Source organism: Mus caroli, chromosome 18, assembly GCF_900094665.2.
Source record: "Mus caroli chromosome 18, CAROLI_EIJ_v1.1, whole genome shotgun sequence".
Classification (NCBI taxonomy): domain Eukaryota; kingdom Metazoa; phylum Chordata; class Mammalia; order Rodentia; family Muridae; genus Mus; species Mus caroli.
The window spans coordinates 67096903-67106446 of NC_034587.1; positions in this window are offsets into that span (position 1 = coordinate 67096903).

Consider the following 9544-nt stretch of genomic DNA (forward strand, 5'->3'; position numbering starts at 1 on the left):
AAGCAAGTTGGGGAGGAAAGGGTTTATTCAGCTTACACTTCCAGACTGCTGTTTCATCACCAAGGAAGTCAGGACTGGAACTCAAGCAGGTCAGAAAGCAGGAGCTGATGCCAGAGGCCATGGAGGGATATTATTTACTGGCTTGCTTCCCTTGGCTTGCTCAGCCTGCTCTCTTATAGAACCAACACTACCAGCCCAGAGATAGTCCCACCCACAAGGGGCCTTTCTCCCTTGATCACTAATTGAGAAAACACCTTACAGTTGTATCTCATGGAGGCATTTCCTCAACTGAAGCTCCTTTCTCTGTGATAGCTCCAGCTGTGTCAAGTTGACACAAAACTAGCCAGTACAGCATGCATAAGAGAATTGTGAATGAGCTGAGTTGTCCTAAAGAGATGATACTCTACCCACCTAGGAAGGATGAATTGTCTGAGTCATCACACATACCTGGGAAGAGAACTAAAAATTTATCAACACAGTTAGACACAGCCCTGTCATTTGCTGTCTTCAGCAGCAGTTCAGGGTCAACAACATAATGTATGGCTTCTGTTACAACTATGTGGAACTCGAAAGGTAGCACTAGATCATCCAGAGAAGATAGATAAGTTGATGGCCTCTTTTATTACTATGTACATGCACATATATGTAATGTGTGTGCATAAAGAAAAAGTCCATTTTTGTTGTTTGTGGGTATTTTGCTTCAGAGTTAACCACTTCATGTTAGGTAGCCAACTAAGGACGTCATCCCTGGGAGAAATTTAACTCTTTCTCTCTCGGCTATCATAAGTTGCCTAGAAGAGCCTTTATGTAGGGTGAATCCCGTGAGATTTTCCACTGCCACATCAGCATATCTCTTGATATTGCCATTGTTCAGGTATGGCTTAGGCAGCCATTTCTGGGAGACACAGTCTCACAGCACAGTTCTGGTCCTCTGGTTCTAACACTTTCTGCTCCCTCTTCCTCTTTCCTGAACCATAGGTGCTGGCGCTGTGTCATTCATGTATTCCTTTGGGCTGGACTACATACAGTGATCCACTGATCTCTGCATTATGTCCAGTTGTGGTTTTCTGTAATTGTCTCTGTTTGCTGTAAGAGTAGCTTCTTTGAGAAGGGGTGACAGCTAACCTTACCTGTGGCATAAGGATAAAAAGGTTTAGACATCAGTTAGGAACTACGCTGATCTAATTAAAAGGCAGTAGTAGGTTCTCTTCTAAAATCCAAGACCTCACTTGCCCTGGGAAATTGGATGCCTTCCTAGTACAAGGGATGATTTCCCTCCTATTGAGCAGGCTTTAAGTGGTTAGTGACAACTTGTGTACTGTATTGCTCACTATTTGTTTTTTGTTTGTTGTTTGTTTGTTTGTTTGTTTTTGGGGGGGTCAAGACAGGGTTTCTCTGTATAGCCCTGGCTATCCTGGAACCACTTTGTAGACCAGGCTGGCTTCGAACTCAGAAATCTGCCTGCTTCTGCCTCCCGAGTGCTGGGATGAAAGGTGTACGCCACCATGCCTAGCTTGCTCATTATTTGTAAAGGTCACTATTGTATCTTTGGGGATTGCTTGTCATGTTGGTCAGTTTTGTGGTTTGTAGACATCACAGCTGAATAGGACAACTGATTGTTTCCTCATTGGCAGCTTGCATAGTATGTTCTGGTACTAAGGAATTAGATGACAAGGAGGAGGCCTTAAGGTTAGATCCAGCCCACCTATGTCCTAAGCGTGCAGGTGCAGTATCTTCAGCAATAGGTCTTGCCTTCAAACTTTGGGAGGAAATTGAGAATAGCAGCAATAGTCTATATGTTTTGAGAGACTCTTGGACTCCCCTGACCACCTACTCAAATGTATTGGAACTGTTGTGAGGTTAGCCCAAGTGAGAAACAGTAGTGTGTGTGTGTGTGTGAGAGAGAGAGAGAGATACACATACACTATATAATTTTAGAAAAGTTCATAAACTGACTCCCTGAGGACTCATCTAACAGCCTTGATGTTATTTGCCCCCTCCCTCCTCCTCCTTCTATTGACCTGTTCCCTATCACCCCAATTGGAGTCTGTTCCTTGTTACTATTTCCTACCTACTTAAAACATACTATCATTTTCCTCCTTCCCTTTGTTCCCTCCAGCCCCTCCCAAGTTCTACATCCTGATATTTCTCTCCCAGCCCCTGGTCTCTTTACAAGTATGGAGTAGAGGACAAATGACTATAACATAAGGCTGTTTGGACACAGTGTGCCCTTAGCAGATGTCTGGTAGCAAACAGAGTATTAGAGATAAGTCTGGATGGATGGACAATATAAAGGTCTGGAGGTGAGAGCATATTTGTAGTTATTTAAGAGTTAAGACCAAGCTGTTAAGTCACAGAGTAAATTGAATGTAGGAAAATGTTCAGTTTGGGGAGTTGAGGAGGCAGACTTGTTGCCTTGTCTCAAAGAAGTGATACTCTAAGTTAAGAACGTCTATTTTACTGTGATAGGAAGGCAGGAATCTCCGAGAAGAGATGCACTGTCATCTACTCTGGTTAATGAATGTGCTCTTGGAGAATAGAACAGGAGGCCCAAGAGCAGAAGCTGCCTTGCCTCAAAGCTCCTAGCCTCCCTTAACTAATGTGTCAATACCACAGCAGCTGGTGTTTACTGAGATCATGAGTGCCAGCTGTACCTTCTCCCCTTTAACCCTTAAAGCTACAGAAGTGAGGAAGTCGGGTATTGGAATAGCTCAGTAGTACAGAGCCTGCTTAACCACAAATGAGGTCCGGGATTCATTCTCCCCATCACCACCAGAAGAAAAAGCTCAAGAAAGAGCAGGTTCTCTTGTGTAGAATTCAGAGATTTTTAAATGACAGAATCATAACAGAAACCTCCCTTTATTGCAAAGTCCAGATTCCTTCGCATATAACTCAGAACATTCCCTTCCTGCCTACTGCATTTGTATCAGACTCTGTTCAGGTCTTTGCAGATATTACCTTCATCAAGAATAAATGCCCATCCACCCAATTCCTTTATGGAAACCTGAAGTTTCAGTTGCCTAGGTCAACTCACACATCTCATCCTGGATGGAATTTTTCCCAGCTGACTTGTTTGCCTGCTCTTTCATCTTCTTTACCTGTTAAAGACTGAGTCTAGATATGTAGCCAAGTTAGCCCTGAGCTCATCATCTCCCACTCCTTAGACATCTCCCATATGACACAGCAGCAAATTAGTTAAGAATCAAAATCAGTCTACTCCTTCTCAGATTTCTAGAGTTTCATGTCAAACAGACCCTACAACACTGAAGGCTAGAGAGCAACAACAACAAAAAAAAGGTGATACAATAACAAAATGCACTCTTTGAAACAATATAGAAACTAAATATTAAGCCTGAACATTACTTTTGAATACAAGGAAGACTGAAATATTCGTAAGGTTCCACCTTGAAAGAAAAAAATATTAAGCGTGATCTGTAGTTGGTACAGAAATGTCAATCACAGCTTAACTAAGGCAAGAATATGCTAAGGAACAAAGAACTTCAATTATAGTTTTCTATTTCTGGACATATTTACAGAAAAGTTAAATGATCACCTTAATGAAAGCAATGCTCTTTCTTTATACCTGATGCTTTGTTGGAGGCAAACGATTGTGTAATTCTGAGGTAAGCCAGCAGAGGAGATAGTTTGATACTGTGAGACCTCCATTTGGCTTTGGGTTAGTCACAACCTTCCTCTTAGAATACACTTGAAAGCCAAGTTCCTTTCCCTGCAGGCATATGCATACACAGTCTTCTCCAGGCAACATGCCTAGCAACTTTAGAACCCCATTACCCCAATCCTGTAGGCAGGGCTACACACTACCATCTTTGAACAATGGTAACATTGCTGTCCCAATAATAATCAAATTCAGAACATTGGAGTGTATTCCTTAGGCTAGGAGAGCCACTTCAACCTCAACTTTTTTGGGGTGCATGAGCAGTAAAAAGCAAAACCATTAGTACCGTTGTAGGAAAACATTTTAGGAAATGTTGTAGGAAAATCCCCTATTTATTCCCATATGCCTATGCATAAACTGGGCATACACGTGATTAAAATCAGATGCGTTATTAGAAGGGACATACATAGTACAGAAATGATTCTATAACCTAATCTAAATAGAGAACCCAGCAAACTGGGCCTCTTCGTAAGCTCTTCCTCTTGAGCTGACAAAACAAAGCCCTGACTGGTAGCTGGGACTCTTGAGCATTCATTCATTCATTCATTCACTCACTCATGTGGCTTACTGTCCATCTTTACAGTGCATCCCTCTTTTTGTCTCTCACTTACTCCCAAAGAAACTCTCTGTGAGCCCTGCATTTTCAATTATTTGAATAAGAAGAAAAGAGCATGGAAACCCACAGTCCAGGCCCCAAATCACCAACAACTCCAGGATTCTTATGATAGCTCCAGATTACTATCTCATGAATTACTTTCTTTTATGAAGTGGTCAGACTCACTGGAGTTTAGGAATACTGGCTCAAACTTTGTCCCTGGATTTCAGTGTTTCTAAGTAATCTGATGTTTTTATTATAACTATTCTTGGATGTTAGAATATGCTGCAAAACAAGGAAATCTGATCAACAATGAACTGTACTGGTGAACAGTTTCAAGGCCTCCAGTAAAAAGGGATCCTGGAGGGCTTTTCCTATTGATTTCTGCCAACTGCTCTTGTGGTTAAGGAAGCGTGGTATAAAGATGTCCGGAAGCATTCTGTGCCAATCTCTCTCCCAGGACATGCAGCCCTTACCAGCTTCCAGTGCTGGCTTGAAGTTTCACGAAGAAACTCAGAGTCCAGCTCCTGTTCACTCTCCACGTTTCTCGGCACGCCCACACACTCACTGTGATGGTTAGTTAGTGTGGTCCACTCAACGGGATCTAGAGTCTGACAAGTGCATTTCTGAGCATGTCTCTGAGAGAGTATCTTAATTGGTGTACAAAGATGCCAATTAAGCGGAGAATGCTGGACTGAATAAAAGAAAACTAAGCATTAGCAGCAGACACTGATGGATCTCAGCCTTTTTGAATGTGGGGAGCAATATGACTGGCTGCTTTAGCTTCCTGCTGCCTTGACTTTCCGGCCACGATGGAATGTTCTTGAACTCTGAACTAACATAACCCTTCCTTCGTCAGAATATCTTATTACAACAGAAAACAACAGAAAAAAAAAAAAACAGTAACAACAACCAAGACAAACATCAACCACTTTCCTACACCTTAGAGATGGTTGTTTGCCTAGTGACTAAAGATGAGATCTGGCACGGCCTAGACAGTTACCTCCATCTGCCATCTAGTGGACTCCAGACAGCTCTTCAGTAAGATCTTAATTCACGCTTCGGCCAAAGTGTCTTTCTTCAGTGCTAGCTTTAAAAAGCAGTGTTCTGGTTTACTTGAGTCCCCTCAAATCCATGCACTACAGATACCCAGCTCAACAGCACTAACAAAGAGGACTTCAGGAACGCATTTTAAGTCATACGGATTCGCCCTCGTGAATGAATGGATTAATGTCCTTTGTTTTTAAAGATATTTTCTTTATATACATTTCAAATGTTATCCCGAAAGTTCCCTATACTCTCCCTCCACCCTGCTCCCCTACCCACCCACTCCTGCTTCTTGGCCCTGGCAGTCCCCTGTACTGTGGCATATAAAGTTTGCAATACCAAGGGGCCTCTCTTCCCAGTGATGGCCAACTAGGCCATCTTCTGCTACATATGCAGATAGAGATATAAGCTCTGGGGGTACTGGTTAGTTCATATTGTTGTCCCACCTATAGGGTTGCAGACCCCTTCAGCTCCTTGGGTGCTTTCTCTAGCTTCTCCATTGGGGGCTCTGTGTTCCATCTTATAGATGAATGTGAGCATCCACTTCTGTATTTGCCAGGCACTGGCATAGCCTCATACGAGACAGCTATAACAGGGTCCCTTCAGCAAAATCTTNCTGGCATATGCAATAGTGTCTGAGTTTGGTGGGTGATTATGGTAAGGATCCCCGGGTGGGATATTCTTTGGAAAGTCCATCCTTTCGTCTTAGCTCCAAACTTTGTCTCTGTCACTCCTTTCATGGGTATTTTGTTCCCTATTCTAAGGAGGAATAAAGTATTGATCTTCCTTCTTCTTGATTTTCTTGTGTTTTGCAAATTGTATCTTGGGTGTTCTATGTTTCTGAGCTAATATCCACTTATCAGTGAGTGCATATCTAATGACTTCTTTTGTGATTGGGTTTCCTCACTAAGGATGATATCCTCCAGATACATCCATTTGTCCAAGAATTTCATAAATTCATTGTTTTTAATAGCTGAGTAGTACTCCATTGTGTAAATGTCCCACATTTTCTGGATCCATTCTTCTGTTGCGGGACATCCGGGTTCTTTCCAGCTTCTAGCTATTATAAATAATGCTGCTATGAACATAGTGGAGCATGTGTTCTTAAGGGCTCACTTGACAGTCAATGTGGCTCCCTTTGCTTTCCATCCTTTTGCGACATGCAGAAACAGTCTTTTTTGGAGAATGCAACAAGGCACCATCTCAGAAGCAGAGCAGCCCTCAACAGAGACAACAGAGATGGCAGCCTTCTGAGATGACCGCTCATCCTCCAGAACAAAGAAACAGACTTTATTAATCAATCACCTAGTCTCAGATACCCCATCACAGCAGCACAAAGCAATCAACATAATCAGATACTGAAGATGGTCACTGATTTAGTTCTACATCTAAATGGGTTGAGTACCTGGTAAAGTGGAAAATATCAAAACTTGTTAAATCCCAAGTGTTCGGGGCTCATGTACTCAGAAAGCTTATGGTTCTATCCAGGGATTATAAGACTTCTGATCCTGTTTGAGAACAGCAGCAGAAATATCAAGAAGGAAGGAAGTTTCAAGTAGGTGTGATTTGCCTCATTTTAAGATGGCTTTGCATGAGTGAGGGTGAGATGAATAGGAGGCACAGCAGATTTTACAAAAAAACAAAACAAAACAAAACAAAACAAACAAAAAAACACCATGATGCTTACATCATGGTGACTCCATATCACACAATTGTCCAAACTCAGAATTACAACACCAAGTGACAACCCTGGCACTCCTTCCACTATACAGGTTTGAAATATAGAGTGAAGAATAAAATCAAAAAAATAAAATCAATCGATTCAGAGAAAATCCATTTATTCAAAACACAGGAAAAAATTATGATTTTTCCTTCAGGATATTTTAGATTTATATTTTTATTCAAGTGTGTTTGACAGCATGAGTAATGCCACGTGTGCAGGTGTACTCCCTCAGAGACCAAAACGGGGCACTGGATTCTTCGGCACTGGAATTACAGAAGGTTGTGAGCCGCCCCACTTGGATGCTGGGAACGAAACTGAGGTCCTCTGGAAGAGCAGTATGTGCTCTTAACTGTGGAGTCAGTGCTCTAATACTTGAGAATTTTATTTTATAATGGTATATAAGATATTAGCCTAACCTATTAAATACAAAATAACAAATATTAAGTACAAGAAAATCCCAACTTATAAAAGTTTGACAAAAAATAACCTAACTACAGAAATACAGACCAAAGCAAATTCTAGGAAACAGATCCTCACATTCCTGAGGAGTCTCTACGACGCTGAATGGAGAATTCACCTTGACTATACAGACAGTACAGTTCAGTCTTGGCTCATTTGTTCCTGTCTTTAATTCCTGATCTCAGCATTAAATCACATGGAGTGTAAGTGCATGTGGATGGAGATAAGGGGACCACCTTGGGTGTCATGCCTCGGGAATGCTTGTCTACCTTGTTTTTGAGAAAGTATCTCTGACATGGACCTCACTCAGACTATACAAGCTGGCCAGAGCAAACCGTAGGGAACTTTTTTCTCTGCCATTCTGCGGCTGGAATCATAGCATGCGCTATTATGCTTGGCTTTTTTGTTTATTTGCTTGGTTGGTTTGTTTTCTGTTTTCATTTTAACATCAGTTAAGCATAAGTAGCAAGCACATTATTCATAGACCCATCTTTCCCTGCCCTTTGCTTTCTTATTTTTTTGCTTTAAGAGACATGGTTTCACTATGTAGTCTAGGTGTGCTGGAACTCCCTCTGTAGACCAGGCTGGCCTCAAACTCAAGAGAGCCACCTGCTTCTGCCACCTGAGTGTGGGCATTAAAGATGTGTACCACCTTGCCATACCAAGTCCTTTGATTAAAACAATTTTGTACTCAAAATTGAAGTCTCTTCCTTTTTCCAATTTAGCATCTTTCCAATATACCTTTAAAGTAAGATAAGAGTCAGGCAATGGTGAGGCACACCTTTAATCCCAGCAGGCAGATATCTGAGTCCAAGGCCAGCCTGGTCTACAGAGTGAGAGTTCCAGGGCAGCCAGGGCTACACAGAGAAACTCTGTCTTGAAAAACAAAACAAAAAAAGAAAGATAAGAGCAATATACTGATTACATTTATAATACATCTTTAAAATCTAATTTTCTCATCATCTACTTAAATTCTCAATTCAGTATTCGCCATGTTGACTTTTTCCTCCAAAACTCTAAAGAAAAAGCTTTAAAATATTGATTATACACGGAACTAAACTACTTCTTTGCAGAACTTTGTGAACATTTACATTTGATTTTCAGTTGTCTCTCATATATATATATATATATATATATATATATATATATATATATGAGAGACAATAATATATAACTTATATATAGTATATGTGTATATATATATTTATATATAAGTTGGGATTAATAACTTATTAAATCAATTTCTTTAATTAGGTAAATGCTAAATTTCTCCATGTATAAAAGAGAAAAAGTAATGCTCATTTGATAAAATAAACTACTTTAAATATAGGCTGTAACATAATTTTAGAATGAGCTGGTTATATTTACTGTTGGATATATTCTCTTGCAAAAGGAAGCACTAACCAAAGGAATGTTTATCAGTCATTACAGCACCATGTGTTTTCTGATGCTTTTCAGGAATAGTATATATTATGTGAGACAAACATATTGGCATTTATAACCTAGATCTCTCTTTAGAAACTGTCTATAGTATATTTTAAAATGACTCTCCTAGTCATACCCGATGCTTATCCTGTTACAGTCTTCCCTTTTAACATCAGGCAGAACTTATCACAAAGCAGGATGTCAGCAGCAGAGAGATCAGTGGCACCTCTCTGGCTAGGGAACACCTACTCGGCTGCATTGGATGTTATTAGTGCCTTATTAGCATGAAAAAATTATTTGACCATATGTACTTAGAAATTCTACATAACAAATTTATTCATCAAAAATTTGGGTAAACAGTGGTAAGAGGAATACTCATAGCCCTAAGTGCCTCCAAAAAGAAACTGGAGAGAGCTTACACTAGCAGCTAGACAGCAAACCTGAAAGCTCTAGAACAAAAAGAAGCAAATATATCCAAGAGAAGTAGACAACAGGAAATAAACTCAGGGCTGAAATCAACCAAATAGAAACAAACAAACAAACAAAAACTATACAAAGAATCAACAAAACCAGGAGCTGGTTCTTTGAGAAAATCAACAAGATAGATAAACCCTTAGCC